General features: G+C 42.6%; 1 long non-coding RNA gene across 1 annotated transcript in view; it reads left to right on the top strand.

The window, feature by feature from the left end:
• LOC145547400 (uncharacterized) overlaps positions 1–16,723 on the top strand; it is a 108,423-nt gene extending 91,700 nt beyond the window's left edge. Inside the window, exons 4-7 of the long non-coding RNA XR_014083807.1 lie at positions 12,115–12,339; positions 12,934–13,091; positions 15,486–15,731; positions 16,136–16,723. This is a non-coding gene — a long non-coding RNA (uncharacterized LOC145547400). The remainder of the gene's footprint in view (positions 1–12,114; positions 12,340–12,933; positions 13,092–15,485; positions 15,732–16,135) is intronic.
• The last annotated feature ends 796 nt before the right edge of the window (positions 16,724–17,519 follow it).

Here is a 17,519-nt window from a genome sequence, read left to right as displayed (position 1 = left end):
TGCTGCCTCTGCTATGAATCATTTTGAAATCAAATTAAAAAATTGCTCAAAAAAAAAAGAAAAGGGAAGCTCTCAAACTTGGAACATGGCCTAATAGATCCCAGGAAGGAGGTCTGATAAAACCCCAAAGGGCAGGAGTTAACCCTGCTTACAGACAGCACAGAAAGAACCAGCTCAGTGCTAAGTAAGCACAGTGCTTTCTGTTTAAACTTCAAAGAGGCTCAAGGACAGTTTGGCTGTGTCCCAGCAGCCTCTCCTTTGATGGTGGGACCCCTTGCCCCGGCTCACCAAGGACAAGCCAACAATCTGTGTGCGATGAAACAGAGGGCAAACATCCCTGAGAAAATTCCTCCCCAAGGCCAGAGCGAATGCAAATACTGCAGATCAATACCTAGGTTCCATCTGATGCAGGATCAAAGCAGACCGTTTACCTACAAGTGAACACAGTGAGTCAATGCCTAGAAGCAATTTTGGAAATGTAAATGTGCAAGTTTATGATAGCATGAGGTATGTATATAGCTCACAAATAAATAAGAATGTAAATATCAAGTTTGGTCAGACTTGACATCGGTTTGATCTTTCTAGACAGCAATGCTGCAACAAGCATAACAAGAGCGACAAACTTGTTTTATGACTTCTAACCCAATACTCTACCCTGGCAATTAGACCACATAAAATTGTTTATATACATGACTTCCCTGGTGGTCCGGTGGTTAAGACTGCTTCCACTGCAGGGGGCATGGGTTCTAACCCTGGTCTGCGAGCTAAGATCCTGCAAGCGCACTCTGTGGCAACAAAGGAAAAATTTTTTATTGAAGTGTAGTTGATTTCCAATGTTTCAGATATACAGCAAAGTAGTGGTTCACTTTGCTGTATACCTGAAACATTGTGGATATATATTTATACATATATATTTTATACATATACACATGCATATATAGTATACATGTGCATACATGCATGTATACATGTATATTTTTACACACATATATGCACATATATGTTTATGTACACACACATATATATGTATATGTGTATATATTTTTCAGACTCTTTTCCATTATAGGTTATTAAAAGATATTGAATATAGTTCCCTTTGCTATACAGTAAGTCCTTGTTGTTTTACCTATTTTATATTCAGTAGTACATATCTGTTAATCCTCAATTCCTAATTTATCCCGCCCCTTCCCCTCTGGTAACCATAAGCTTGTTTTCTAGTCTGTGAGTCTGTCTCTGTTTTGTAAATAAGTTCATTTGTATAATTTTTTAGATTGCACATATAATTGATATTGTATGATATTTGCCTTTGTCTGACTTCACCTAGCATAATAATCTCTAGGTCCATCCATGTTGCTGCTAATGACATTACTTCATTATTTTTTTTTAATAATTTTTATTTATTAATTATTTTGGGCTGTGCTGGGTCTTCATTGCTGTGCAGGCTTTTCTGTAGTTGTGGAGAGCAAGGGCTACTCTTCTTTGTCGTTCACAGACTTCTCATTGTGGTGATTTTTCTCGTGGAGCACTGGCCCTAGGGCACATGGGCTTCAGGAGCTGCGGTTCCTGGGCTCTAGGGCACAGACTCAGTAGTTGTGGCACATGGGCTCAGTTGCTCCATGGCATGTGGGATCCTCTTGGACCAGGGATGGAACCCATGTCTCCTGCATTGACAGGTGGATTCCTTACCACTGAGCCACCAGGGAAGCCCATTACTTATTCTTTTTTATGACTGAGTAATATTCCATTGTATATATGTACCACATCTTCTTTATCCATTCATCTGTCAGTGGACATTTAGGTTGCTTCTAAGTCTTGGCTATTGTAAATGGTGCTGTTATGAATATTGGGATGCCTATACTTTTTGAATTAATAGCTTTCTCCAGACATATGCCTAAGAGTGAGATTGTGGGATCATATGGTAACTCTATTTTTAGTCGTTTAAGGAATCTCCATACTGTTTTCCATACTGATAGTGTCAATTTATATTCCACTAATGGATCATCAAAAAAGCAAGAGAGTTCCAGAAAAACATCTATTTCTGCTTTATTGACTATGCCACTGCCTTTGACTGTGTGGATCACAATAAACTGTGGAAAATTCTGAAAGAGGTGGGAATACCAGACCACCTTACCTGCCTCTTGAGAAACCTGTATGCAGGTCAGGAAGCAACAGTTAGAACTGGACATGGAACGACAGACTGGTTCCAAACAGGAAAAGGAGTACGTCAAGGCTGTATATTGTCACCCTGCTTATTTAACTTATATGCAGAGTGCATCATGAGAAACGCTGGGCTGGAAGAAACACAAGCTGGAATCAAGATTGCCAGGAGAAATATCAATAACCTCAGATATGCAGATAACACCACCCTTATGGCAGAAAGTGGAGAAGAACTAAAGAGCCTCTTGATGAAAGTGAAAGAGGAGAGTGAAAAAGTTGGCTTAAAGCTCAACATTCAGAAAACTAAGATCATGGCATCCGGTCCCATCACTTCATGGCAAATAGATGGAGAAACAGTGGAAACAGTGGCTGACTTTATTTTTCTGGGCTCCCAGATCACTGCAGATGGTGGTTGCAGCAATCAAATTAAAAGACACTTATTCCTTGGAAGGAAAGTTATGACCAACCTAGACAGCATATTAAAAAGCGAGACATTACTTTGCCAACAAAGGTCCATGTAGTCAAGGCTATTGTTTTTCCAGTGGTTATGAATGGATATGAGAGTTGGACTCTAAAGAAAGCTGAGCACCGAAGAATTGATGCTTTTGAACTGTGGTGCTGGAGAAGACTCTCGAGAGTCCCTTGGACTGCAAGGAGATCCAACCAGTCCATCCTAAAGGAGATCAGTCCTGGGTGTTCATTGAAAGGACTGATGTTGAAGCTGAAACTCCAATACTTCAGCCACCTGATGACTCATTGGAAAAGACCCTGATGCTGGGACAGATTGACTGCAGGAGGAGAAGGGGACAACAGAGGATGAGATGGATGGATGGCATCATTGACTTGATGGACATGGCTTTGGATGGACTCCGTGAGTTGGTGATGGACAAAGAGGCCTGGCGTGCTGCAGTTCATGGGGTCGCAAAGAGTTGGACATGACTGAGCGACTGAACTGAACTGAACTGAATGGTGTAGGAAGATTCCTTTTTCTCCACACCTCCAGTATTTATTATTTGTAGACATTTTACTTATGGAGGTTCTGACTGGTGTGAGGTGATACCTCATTGTAGTTTTGATTTGCATTTCTCTAATAATTAGCGATATTGAGCATCTTTTCATGTGCCGATTGACCATCTGTATGTCCTCTTTGGAGAAAGGTCTATATAGGTCTTCTGCCCATTTTTATTTTTTCTTATTGAGCTGTATAAGTTATTTGTATATTAATCCCTTGTCAGTCACATTATTTGCAAATATTTTCTCCCATTCCATAGGTTGTCTTTCCCTTTTTTTGATGTTTTCTTTTTCTCTGCAAATAAACTTACATGAAGTTTTTAAATGCCAGCTTAAAATATGCAGTGGAGTGAACAGTTTCAAAATTCTTTTAAGAAGAAGTAACAAAAATCTTTGCAAACTATAGTTTTTCGAAGTCCTATTAGAAATGCCTCACAAAAAGAGTGCCTTAATCACATAAATTTGGGGAATGCTTCAAATCCCCATTTTGAAAACTCACAACTCTTACTGATAATCTAAGAAATCCTATGTAAAGAAGCGAGTTTAACTTGGTTTAATTCAGTGAACTTACTTGTTCACTGATGTGTATTTTCTCAAATACTCCTTTTAATATCCTTGGGGTTGTTGGGGGAAAAGCTGCCCTTTCACAACCCTCTGGTTACTTAAATGAATGTCCCGATAAAAGAAAATTGTGAATGAAATACTGAGAACAGTAGACCAAAATAAGACACATGTTACAACTATGCAATACTCTTTACCAAATGAAATAATTTGGTGATCAATGTAAAGAGCTTAGCATTTCCTGGTCTGTTATAAAGTTGCTGAAGACAAAGATGATATATAAGAAGAGAAGGCAGGAAGGGAGGGAGAGAGGGAGTGCGTGGGCAGGCAGGAATGATAGCTGGTTGACTGATTGATTGAGGAGAAGGTCCTGAGAAGAAAATAGGGCTCTGGGCAGATATCCTGGATGCACACCAGATGACCATCTCTGGGGAACTGTCTCAACAACCGAGGAAGTTGTTTTAACCCACAGAGCTCGGCTCTTGAGAATAATTACTCAGTGCAAGCTGGTGGACACATAAGCTTTACATTGAGAGGGCAAAGGCCAACTTCAAATTTGGATGTGAACATTTTATGCTGCTTGGATAAGCCATCTCCAGCTCATGCCCGTTCTCTGATAAAACATCTTGGGAAGAACTGGAGCAGCCGGCTGGGTTTGATGATGTCCAGGGGAGCTATGCTTCTTCTTCCCAGAGAATCCAACTCTTGCCGGTGCCGGCACTTCTGTGGCAGACTCAGCTTGTCACATCTTAGGAACAACATCAGAGCATCTGTAAAACAAAGCTTCCCAGCTTTGAAAGGAAGAAGGGATTTTAGGGGAACAATGCCACAGAAAATCCAACAAGAGGCCCTTTGGTGCTCAGAGGGTCGAGAACATAGCTGGCAGAGAGCCCTGCGTGCCAGTCCTCCGAATGGACCAGCCTCCCTAGATGAGGATGGATCTGAATGACAGAGGACCATCTTCACTCCAAGGATAGGTCAGCTTAGCTACCAAAGAAAGCTGGTATTTCTTAAATGACAAAGTCTTGACTGAGCGTTTATCTAATTACAGATTATCTATATCAATCATGTGCTTGTATTCTGAAAACAGCCATAATTATCTACTCTCCTACTAATCTTTTTGTATTTTTATTGAGGTAAAATTTACATAACATACAATTAACCATGTTAAAGTGTACAGTTCAGTGGTATTAGGATATTCCCAAAGTTGCACAACCATCAGCTCTAGTTGGTGTCAAGTTTTTCTAATTATCCCATTAAAACACCCCATACCCATTAAGGAATCACTTCCCACCTCACCCTCTCCTCAAAGCCTCATTGTTGTTCAGTTGCTAAGTTGTGTTTCACTCTTTGTGATACAATGAACTGCAGCATGCCAGACTCCCCTGTCCTTCACTATCTCCTGGAGTTTGCTCAAACTCAAGTCCATTGAGTAGGTGATGCCATCCAACCATTTCATCCTCTGTCACCCCCTTCTCCTGCCTTCAATCTTTCCCAGCATCAGGGCCTTTTCCAATGAGTCAGCTCTTTGCATCAGGTGGCCAAATCCTGATAATAAATTCAATTTCTTTGTTTGTTGGAAGCAACTGAGATTGGTTGTTGCTTCTGACCAAATATTCCTTCCTAGCCCCTCTTGGACTGGTCGCTTATCTTCACAATGTTTTCATTTCTTCACCTACAAAGCAAGGAAATTTGCCCAGATACTGTTGCACTTCTGATTTGCATCTTCCTGGAACCTGACTCCAAGGTGAAGCTAGGGTTTTGCTTACCCTTGAAGGCCACCAAGATCTTCTACTGTGTAAGTCAGCTCTCTACAAGTTACACAAAGGCAGAATCTCACTTCCCCCAGAGGATGCCAGCCAGAGGGACTTTTCATTTTTACATATATCTGTTAGGATTAAAGTCACCAAGAGATAAAATATCTAGGTCGGCAGAAGTCTTTGAGAACAGAATATGGTTAGAATATTTTTTTCCAGATGGGAATTTGGGGTTTGACCCCATAAACATGCAAACATTCTGGTCTCTCTATCCATTCTCTGTGTTCAGTCAGTCCCATGAATTATATATTCCACCCTGAATTATATACTTTCTGATATTGCTAAGTATGGTTCTGTGATCATATATCACATCTTCCTAATGAGATTAAATATTCTTTCAGTGTGTATGCATGCTAAGTTGCTCCAGTGTTCACCTGGCAGGCTCCTCTGTCCACAGTGTTCTCCAGGCAAGAATATCTGAGTGGGTTGCCATGCCCTCCTCAGGGGGTTCTTCCTGACCCAAGGATCGAACCCGTGTCTCTTATGTCTCCTGCATTGGCAGGCTGGTTTTTTACACCTAGCACCACCTGGGAAGCCCATTCTTCTTGAATAAAGTTTGGAAACGTATACTGCCTATTCTGAACCTTTACTGTATCCATCTCATTTGGGGATGTGGTAGTTATTCTTGAAAAGCCCACTGTTAAATTGCATTCACCATCCAATCAGAGCATTGTTCACAGATGTTCTTACTTCATCAAGATGCTTAAGAAGAGTGTATGCCATTTCGCAACTGAAGGGACAATGAAGTGAATAAATGAATGATGCTGATAAGGATCCACGGAATTCATGCTGAACATCAGGAAAAGTGCACCCCTCCCCCACCCTGTGTACCCACAGCTCAGCTCTGCACAAATCAGGAGCAAGGAAACACGTGGGTGACTCTTCTGTTCCCATTGGCAGAGGTTTATCAAATGTGTCACAGAAGGATACTTTGCACATAGTAGATGCTGCATTAATCCAGGTCATTGGAGAAACAGATGGAAATAAATGTGCAAGAATATATTGGGGGATGGGGAATGCCTGTGTGAGAGAACACAGAAAAGAAGCTGAGGAAGGCTGGAGACCGATACTAGTTTGACTCTGAGTGATGTAGAGTGGGAGGAAAAGTTGGGTGAGGGTCTCCTGGGTTGCCACGCTGTGAGGCTGCTCCCAAGAAGCCAGAGGAGTCCTGTGGCTCCCAGGCACAGACCTGCCTTCAGATTGTGTGCAGCTCAGGCACTGATGGAGAGCAGCCTATGGGATGCACGGGCCTGATGCAAACACAGATGACGGATTTCAGTGGAGCAGCTGGGGTCCTTGATCAATCACACCCCCATAGTTGGCAATCTGTAAGGCATGGCCATCACAGATGTTCGTATTTTTGCTTCATTGCATTGATGATTTTATCTGAAAGAGTCACATCCCTCTTCTTTTCTTACCATGTCCATGCTTTCCATGACAGAAGACACTATAGATCTCGGTCGGAGTGTAAGCGGCCTCAGGCATTTACATGCTGGGCAAATCCCTATGAGGAAGTTTACAGGATCCATGCTTTCTTCTTTTATTTTTTATTGAAATACAGTTGAAGTACAATGTTTCTGGTGTACAGCAAAGTGATTCAGTCATATATATATGTATGTATATATATGCACACACATATATATGTATACATTCTTTTTCGGGGTCTTTTCCATTATTGTTGTTGCTTAGTCGCTAAGTCGTGTCAAACCCTTTGCCCCAGGCTCCTCTGTCCATGGAATTTTCCAGGCAAGAATACTGGAGTGGATTGCCATTTCCTTCTTCCCGACTCAGGGACTGAAACTGGGTCTCCTGAGGCTTCTGCATTGGCAAGCAGAATCTTTACCATTGAGCCACCTGGGAAACCCCATTATCAGTTATTATGATATAGTGAATCTAATTCCCTTTAGTTCCCTGTGCTATACAGTATGTCCTTGCTTTTTATCTACTTTGTGTGTAGTAATGTGCATCTGCTGACACACTTTTTTCAATTTCAGACAGTTCAGATCACCTGATAAACATCTTATTTCTCTGAAATAGCACAAGATTTAGTCTCCAAAAAATAAAGGGTGCAACAGGAGTGTACGTATGCGACAGACAGACAGGCAACACGTCTGTGACAGACAGACTACAGACACTTGTCCTATTCAGAATTTGCTCCAACTAAGCTTTGACTCAGAATGTTTCAGTGCTTACCCTTTTCTGACTAAAATGAAAAAGCAGAGATAATGCAGCCAGATCCACTTAGTATCAAGTCATTAATTAAAAAATCTGTTTCATAGATTTTTTTTTTTCTTTTCAGATTCCAAGCAATTTGGCAAAATTGCAAACCAACTAGCCAAGTACTCACTGACATAAAAACACCCTCAAGGTTAGCATTACAAAGAAAAATATTGCTTTCTGAGACTACTAAAAATTACTTGCCATCAACTAAAACACAAAATCAATAATTATAATAGATCAAAACTTGCCATTTTTTTTCCTCCTCTATGGGTGTGTTGGTTACACACAACAGAACAACTTTAGATCAAAACTTGCCATTTTTTTTCCTCCTCTATGGGTGTGTTGGTTACACACAACAGAACAACTTGAGTGGACCATAATAATGTCAGTTCTGTAGAATTAAAAGGCTAAGAACTTGCCCCTGCTTTGATGATGTCATTTTCTTCCAGTTTTATTTTTAGAAAACCCTGTTTACCTTGCTCTGGAAGAAGAAATCTAATCACATTAGAATCCTAGTTTCTAGTAGTTCTTAGAAGATTAAACCAGACTTTCAGAGGGTCTAGAAATAAAAGTTTAATGATATTTGCAAAAGACCAAACTTTGACTGGAAATTTAGACTCATATTGTGTTCATGTGTCATTGTCCTATATAGCCAGGGCAAGAAAAAGACATTTTGTTCATGGAAAAGCCATTTGGCTATTTTCCTTGGACCTTCATGCTCAAGTCTAATTTCATCAAAACCAATGGCAACAGGCCCTGGAGAAGGGAACAGCAACCCACTCCAGTGTTCTTGCCTGGAGAATCCTGTGGGCAGGGGAGCTTGGTGGGCTGCAGTCCGTGAGGTTGCAAAAAGTCAGACACAACTGAGTGACTAACACACGCAAAAGCAACAGGAGGGCTTCCCAGGTGACTCAGTGGTAAAGAATCCACTTGCCAATGCATGAGGCGCAGGATACTCGGGCTCAATCCTTGGGTCTGGAAGATCCCCTGGAGGAGGAAATGGCAATCCAGTCCAGTGTTCTTGCCTGGGAAATCCCATGGACAGAGGAACCTGGCGAGCTACAGTCCAAGGGGTCACAAAGAGCTGGACATGACTGAGCACACACGCATGCCAGCACATTCTAGGGCCTCCCAGGTGGCACAAGTGGTAACAAACCCACCTGCCAATGCAGGACACATAAAAGACCAAGGAATCACTTGATCCCTGGGTAGGGAAGATCCCCTGGAGGAGGGCGTGGCAACCCCCTCCCCCTGCAGTATTCTTGCCTAGAGAATCCCCAAGGTCAGAGGAGCCTGGTGGGCTACAGCTCTTGGAGTCGAAGGGTCAGACAAGACAGTGACTAAGCATGAAAAGGCAACAGGAAGCCAAAGGCAAATTTATACAGATGGCTTGAATCAGTTTTAAAAATGACCTTTTGTTCAGAAGTCTCATTGAAAATGGGAATACTTCCTCTCAAGTTGTATGATGTACTTTGTTCTTGAAATTCTTTTCTTTTTTAAAAATGTATATTTATTTATTTGGCTGCCCTAGGTCTTAGGTGCAGCATCAAACTCTTGGTTGCAGCATGTGGGATCTTGTTCCCAGACCAGGGATAGAACTCAGGACCCCCGTATTGGGAGCGAGGAGTAACCACTGGACCACCAGGGAAGTTCTGTTCTTGAATACTCTTTCATTCAGCTATTCCTCCCAACATTTGTTGGCTAGCCTGTGCCTATCATTCTATCTGGGTGTAACAGAAGGGTGTAAGGTATATCTTATACCTTATAGAGATGGAATGCATCTGTACTATCACAAAGTTCTCAATTTAGTTGGAGAAATAAGACATGTACATAAATTCCTACAACACATGACCATAGACAATCAGTGAAGGAAGTTTAAAGCTGAGAGTGGGAATTTTGACCCAATTCTTGGGTGGTATTTGAAGTAGAGATTTGGAAAGATGTGTCTGAGGTGAAAGAAGACAAAGAACATACTAGACAATGAGAAAACTATGGAGAAAGAAGAGAAAACATAAAGCACAATCAGTTTTGTTGAAGGTGAGGCCCATTTAGGGGAGCAGTGAATCACTGAACTGGAAAGGCAGGCAGGGCCTGACTGTGGAGTGTTTTAAATTCCAGCTAAAGAGTTTAGTTCTTAGTTGGAAGGCAACAGAGAACACTTAATGGCTCTTAATTTTTTTCTATTTTTATCTTTTATAGATATTTGAATCTATGAACCTTGTTGTTTTTAAATTTTTATTTACTTACTTATTTTTGGCTGTGCTCGGTCTTTGTTGCTGCATGCAGGTTTGCTCGAGTTGCAGCAAGCGGGGCTGTTCTTCCTGGCAGTGTAGGGGCTTCTCGTTGCAGTGGCTTCCCTCGTTGCAGACTGTGGGCTCTGGGGAGCTCAGGCTTCAGTAGTTGTGGCACACGGGCTTAGTTGCCCTGTGGCACGTGGGATCTCCCTGGACCAGGGGTTGAAGCCTCATCCCCTGCATTGGCAGATGGATTCTTAACCACTGGACCACCAGGGAAGCCCCACAATGGCTTTTTAGAAGAGGAGTGACATAAAGAAATGTTTAGGGAGATATTAATCTGGAGGTAATATGCAGATTCCTGGAAGAGGCAAAAACAAGAGGCTGGGGACCAGGAAGTAACCCAAGAATCAGAGTGTGAAGAAGAGGGGCTGATTAAGATTGTGGTGATGGGGATGGGAAAGTAGGGTCAGAAGGAAGAGCCATAGAGGAGGACAGACAGGACATGGCCCCTCAAAAGGGATGAAGATGGCAAGAGAGGTGAACTCAAAGGTGACCCCAGTCTAAGCCTGGGTGATGGAAAATGTCTGTGCAACCAAGAAAGATAAAAACAGTGAAGACAGGGAGATGCTGGTATGGACAGAAAGGATGTATGATTGTAATTCAATATGATTTCATTGCATCCCAGTAAACTCATCTTAAGTTGAAAGTATCGTTAAGTTGAAATTCATTTAATTCACCAACCTACCGGACATCATAGCTTAGCCCAGCCTACCTTAAACATTCTCAGAAGACATATTAGCCTAGAAATAGGCAAAATCTTCTAAAACAAAGCCTATTTTATAATGAAGTGTGAATAGCTCATGCATTGATAACTGATTAACTACTATACCAAAAATGAAAAATAGAAGGGTTGTTTGGTAGCTTCATGGCTGTAAGTGAATCAGTTATGTACCCTCATGATTGCATGTCTGACTTGAAACTGTAGCCCACTGCCCAGCATCATGAGAAAGCACTGTTCTGCCTATCACTGGCCTGGGAAGAAGTCAAAATTCAAAGCACGGTTTCTACTGAATGCATATAGCTTACACACCATCGTAAAGTCAAAAACTTGTAAGTCAGACCATCTTAAGGCAGGGCCATCTATAGAGGAAAAGTGAAGATGTGAAGTTGAACCTTGATCACATGGAGTTTGAGGAGTGAACAGTAGTCCCTCGGCAGGAAATATGGGACTAAAATCCAGGAGAGAATGTCCATGCTTGTGATCAAAACTTAGGAGTGCAAAGAAGGAGGAAGAGGTTGAATCCATAGGTGTACATCAGCCCATGGAAGTAGGTAATGTGGGGAAGAGAGGACAGGTGTGCTGGAGAGTAAGGGTGGGAGTGAGAAGAACTGAAAAGAGAGTTCAAGGGAGAGCCTTGTGAAGTCGGCCCCCCACAGCCGTGAAGGTGTAGCTTCCTCTGATATATCTGGGGAAGAGCTTGCGTATGGTGTGGCTGACGCTCCATCATTGTGGGCTCCCCTGAGCCCCTCTCAGCACACCTTGGGCTGCTCACACTGCTCCTCCTCACTTGAATAGGACCTCCGGCTCCTATTCTCCCTAAAAGAAGAACCTGGGTGGGGTGGGCTCCGTGCTGAGATGTCTGTGTGTCTCCTCCCTGGGCCGCCCCTTATTTATCCATAAACCACTCAAGCAAGGCTCAGGGGCATGCTGAAAGCTTTCTTAAAGCTTTGGGAATAGGGACTTTCCTGGTGGTCCAGTGGTTAAGACTGTGCCTTCCAATGTAGGAGGTACAGGTTCAATCCCTGGTCGAGAAGCTAACATCCCACATGCCGTGGGGCCAAAACACCAAAAAATGAAACAGAGGCAATTTCTTAACAATTCAATAAAGTCTTTAAAAATGATCCCCATCCAAAAAATCTGAAAAAAAAAAAAAAGCTTTGGGAATAACTACAGGAAGTGACAGACTAGGAAAGAAGAAAACTCAAGTCTGTGTGCTAAATAGACGACTATAACCCCGAATCCCAGAGAAAAGAAGTCACCCCTTTCCCAGGGCCCACTTGCTTGCTAGTCTTGCTTTCATGACTTCAACCCCTTCTCTCTCTCTCCTTAGAGAGAAGCCCATCTTGGGATTTCCCTGGAGGACCAGGGGTTGTCCCAGGTGCTGCTAGTGGTAAAGAACCCACCTGCCAATGCAGGAGACACAAGAGATGCAGGTTCAATCCCCTGGAGGAGGAAATGGTAACCCATCCAGTATTCTTGCCTGGAAAATCCGACAGACAGAGGAGCCTGGAGGGCTACAGTCCATAGAATGGGGTCACTAAAGAGTCGGACGAAAGTAAGCAACTGAAGACACACACACACCAGTGGCTGGGACTCCAAGCTCCAATGCAGGGAGCATGGAGTCAATCCTTGGTTGGGGAACTGGGATCCTGCATGGCACATGGTGGGATCAAGAAAAAGAAAAGCCCCCTTTTTTTCCTGTGCAAATCTCTGCTTCTCTATTCTGATCCAGTGGACTCTCTAACCCTGTTCCACACTGACACGCAGTCCAGGGCACAGAAAGCTTCTGGGAGATTGCCCAGAAGGTGAGCTAATGAATTTCGAATGACAATGCAGGTGGCTTCAAGAGGACAGTCCACCAAGGGCTTTCCTCCTCCACGTTCAGTCTCTGTTCAGACATCTTGAGGAGGAAGTGAGGAGCCCTCTGAATTGTTCTGCAGATAATATGAAAACACAATCTCACACCCCCTTTTCAAGGACAAACAATAACTCCCAGAGACCTTGTAGTCTAAACACACATTAAGGAAGAGAAACATTTTCCTAAAGGCAGTATAACCTGTAAAAATTTCCCCAGTCTATCACTGAAATTGCCTTTTAAGCTGTTAGGCAGAATGATTTTTTTTCTCCTTTTTTTATTCTCCTGCTCTAGTATGTGCCTGGGGCCCACCTGTGAGACGCTTGACTTTCCAACAACAGAACCATTCATCTGCTCCAAAGGCCTTGCAGAAACTCTGAAATTGTAGTTGTCTCATAAGAAACGTGAGAGAGGCAGCCGGCTACAGTGGCAGAGACGTAACGATGAGAAAGGTAAAATGATAAGGGAAATAGAATTGCACTTTAGGTCAAGGGAAAAAGAAATTTAAGGAAAAGTAGGCCACAGTTTCATGTGCTCCAAAGAAATCAACACAAAAGAAAATGACAAAAGTCATTGCCAACCTAGATGTCATTGGTGACCGTCTACAAAGGAGTTTCCATAGAATGGGGTAAAGGTGGAATGGAAACCAGAAATCTTCAGGAAAAAAATATCCATGTCAAGAAAGGAAAAGAGGAGCCGACAATCTGAGATGGTAGGAGACTTGGGGTGAGGTTTTATTTAGTGGGGAGTCCCTGGAGATGGCAACCCACTCCAGTATTCTTGCCTGGAGAATCCTATGGACAGAGGAATCTAGCGGGCTACAGTCCATGGGGTCACAAAGAGTTGGGCACGACTAAGTGACTAAGATTTTTCTTTCACTTTTCACTGAGAGACAGCTAGTAGTAGATGGACAGGAGAGGTTGAAGACAGACTGTCCCCAGATGATGAAGCTAAGGTGAGATGGGGTTGGAGGAGAAAGGCTAGAGAGAGCTGAAGCCATACTAATGACAGTCAAGCCGTTTTATTTATTTTAAAGTATTTATTTATTTATTTGGCTGCGCTGGGTCTTAGTTGCAGCACAGAGGGCCTTTACAGTTGCAGCATGAGAACTCTTAGTTGCGACATGTAGGATCTAGTTCTCTGACAAGGGATGGGACCTGGGGCCGCCTGCACTGGGAGTGCGGAGGCTTAGCCACTGGACCACGAGGGAAGTCCCTCCGATCATTTTATTTCGAGAAAGAGAGAAAGGAGACGATAACATCAGGAGATACAAAAACAAATAAACAACCAAACAATTATTTAAAAACCAACTCTGAGGCAAAGAGAAGGGCGTTGAGAAAGACATGCCTCCTCAAGGGGGCAAAAAGCTAGTGTTGAGACAGAAGAACAGACATTGCTTTGGAAGCTTGGAAGTTGTGATGAAGGAAACAGTGGCTCCTGTGTGAAACCTGAGAGGCAGCAACAAAAATGGCAGAATTTAAAAATCCACTAGAGGAACTTCCCGAGCAGTCCAGTGGTTAGTTCCTCATCTTCCAATGTGGCAAGAGTCGAGCGGGAGGGTGGGTTCAATTCCTGGTCGGGGCTCACATGCCGAGAGGTCAAAAAACCAAAGCATAAAACAGAAGCGATATTGTAACAAATTCAATGAAGACTTTAAAAACGGTCAACATCAAAAAATATTTGATTAAAAAACAACAACCCACTGGAAAATAATGTATGTATGTGTAACTGAGTCAGTTTGCTATACAGCAGAAATTGATACGACGTTGTAAATCAACTATACTCCAAAAAAATTTTAAAACAAACAAATCTTGCAATGCATACAAACTAGAAAAACAAACAAAACAGAAGAAGTAACTATTGGAAGGGGGTAAAGATCTGTAAGAATTACTCAGCTAGATTCAGCAGATCTGGGCAGGTAAGCCTGGCATTTGATGTCCTTTCCCCTTGAGGGTGTGTGTTAATTCTTGCAGAGGCATCTTGAGCCAAGTCTTGGGCCTCAACGGGTTAGAAGGCGACATGAACTTAATTATCAAATGCCCTGGGAGGACAGAAGGCTGAAGGACCAAGGACCACAGTGAGGGAAACAGAGCGGGTGTGGTTCATGGATGGGAGAGTCTGAAAGAAGTAAGGGGTGTTACATACCAGGAAAAGCACCAGTGCACACTCAATACAATGCAGTATAGCTTTTTTTTAATTTTATTTTTACTATTTTATTATTATTATTATATCTATATTATATTATATATTTATATCTATAACATATCTATATTATATATCTATATCTATAATATATCTATATTATTATTATATCTATTGTTTTATTTTTTATATTTTTTAATATTATGCCAATCTCTGCTGTACAGCAAAGTTTTGCTCAATTTTACACAATATAAATTTTACACATATACACATTCTTTTTAAAAAAATATTATTCTCCATTATAGTTTATCCCAGGGATTGAGTATAGTTCCCTGTGCTATACAGTAGGACCTTGTTGTTCATCCAATCTAAATAATAGTTTGCATCTACCAACCCCAAACCCCCAGTCCATCTATCTCCCTCCCACCCTCCCCCTTGGCAACCATAAGTCTGTTCTCTGTGTCCGTGATTCTGTTCCTGTTTTGTAGATAGGTTCATCTGTGCCATATTTTAGATTCTGCCTGTAAGTGATATCATATGGTATGAAGTGCAGTGTACTGATAACACCATGTGCACAGAACAAGCACCTTTTAGCCTAGCATTCACTCATTCATTCAACAAGTGTTTACTGAGCATCAGGAATGGTTTCAGGTGCTGTACAGAGTACAAAAAAGCTGTAAGATAATTCTTCTCTCTCGTTTTAGCCAAGATAAAACATGGGCTTCCCAGCTAGTGGTAAAGAACTCGCCTGCCAATGAAGGAGATGGAAGAGATGGAGGTTTGATCCCTGGGTCAGAAAGATCCCCTACAGTAGAAAATGGCAACCCACTCCAGTATTCTTACCTGGAGAATCCCATGGACAGAGGAGCCTGTCAGGTTACAGTCCATGGGATCACAAAGAGTAGACACGACTGGAACAATTGAGCACATGACACATCTCACATTGAGAGGTAGGTACTGTTATTCCCTTCATGGTCTGAGTGATGTAACAGGCCCAGAGAAGTCAAGTAACTTGTTCATAGCCACACAGCTTGTAGGTGCTGGAGCCAGAATTCCAACCCTGGGAGTCTGGCTCCAGTGGACATGCTCTTAACAACCACGTCCATCTTTCTCTTCAAACCCTTTCATCTTACTGTGGCTTTGGATTGCTTCCTGCTGGCTTCTTCTCCATGGAGACAAATCTATTCTCTCCCCAAACCCAGCTTGAAGGCCGCCTTCCTGCGGAACCTTCCATGGCCTCCTCCTCAGGGCCAGGCTTGCCCTTGATGTTTCCTGGCTTTTGCTAACCCTAACAAGTCCCTGGAAGTCCCTGGAGGCAGAGACGTTGACTCATTTGTCTGTCTGTCTTCTCCAGGTTTGGTCACACCTGAGATCATTGGCAACATTGAACTGGATCCAAAGAAGGTAAATCCTAAAGAAATGTCAATGTTGACAGTCATTAAAGTTAGAAAAAAGGGAGGCTTTTGTAGTCTAAGTAGCTGGGGGGAGGTTTCTGAACCTTCAGGGATGAGCAAAAACATGCATGGCTGAGGATGATGGAAGGTGGCCAAGGTGGGAAAGGTGGGTGGACAGGCCTGGAGGCTGCAATGCACATGTGGCTCTAGCCTTCAAATCCTTCCTTCAAATCTAACCTTCAAATCTCAGTCTTCAAATCCGCCAGATTGGAGGCTGCAGGCCACACAATTGAGGTTCGGGAAGCAAGCATATCCAACTCCCAGTACGAATGCCTACGTACCCCAGTGGGGACTTCCCTGGTTATGACTTCATGCTCCCCATGGGACTTTGCCTAGGGTTATGTGGCAGCCTGGATCCATTTGGGGGAGAAGGGATACATATGTATGTACGGCTGAGTCCCTTTGATATTCACCTGAAAGTATCACAGCATTGTTTATTAATCGGCTAGACCCTAATACAAAAAATAAAAAGTTTAAAAAAGAAAAAAGACTTCGTGCTTCCAGTGTAGGGGGCATGGGCTCCATCCCTGATTGGGGAACTAAAACCCCACATGCCGTAGGGCAGGGCCTTAAAAAATAAAAATACCTACTCTGGGAATTCTCAAAAGGTTCTGCTCCTTAAGTGAATCCAAAAAAACTGGAATACATGTAAGTACAAGAGACCTGGGGCGGGGCGGGGTGGGGGAGACAGATTCTAGTTTAATCAGATTTAGATTTTTTTTCATACTTTTTAATTGGATAATGTGGTATACAATTCTTAAAGAGATGGGAATACAGACCGCCTTACCTGCCTCCTGAGAAACTTGTACGCAGGTCAAGAAGCAACAGTTAGAACTGGACATGGAACAACAGACTGGTTCTAAATTGGGAAAGGAGTACGTCAAGGCTGTATATTGTCACCCTGCTTATTTAACTTACATGCAGAGTACAATATGAGAAATGCCAGGCTGGGTGAAGCACAAGCTGCAATCAAGATTGCCGTCAGAAATATCAGTAACCTCAGATATGCAGATGACACCACCCTTATGGCAGAAAGTGAAGAGGAACTTGATGAAAGTGAAAGAGGAGAGTGAAAAAACTGGCTTAAAACTCAACATTCAAAAAGCAAAGATCATGGCATCTGGTCCCATCACTGCATGGCAAATAGATGGGGAAACAATGCAAACAGTGACAGACTTTCTTCTCTTGGGCTCCAAAATCACTGCAGATGGTGACTGCAGCCATGAAATTAAAAGACACTTCCTCCTTGGAAGAAAAGCTATGACCAACCTGGACAGCATATTA

The sequence above is a fragment of the Giraffa tippelskirchi genome, chromosome 4 (assembly GCF_054371585.1).
Source record: "Giraffa tippelskirchi isolate mGirTip1 chromosome 4, T2T-mGirTip1v1.2.pri, whole genome shotgun sequence".
Lineage (NCBI taxonomy): Eukaryota > Metazoa > Chordata > Mammalia > Artiodactyla > Giraffidae > Giraffa > Giraffa tippelskirchi.
Note: the sequence above shows the minus strand (reverse complement) of the source record. Positions and strands in the feature narration are given on the sequence as shown.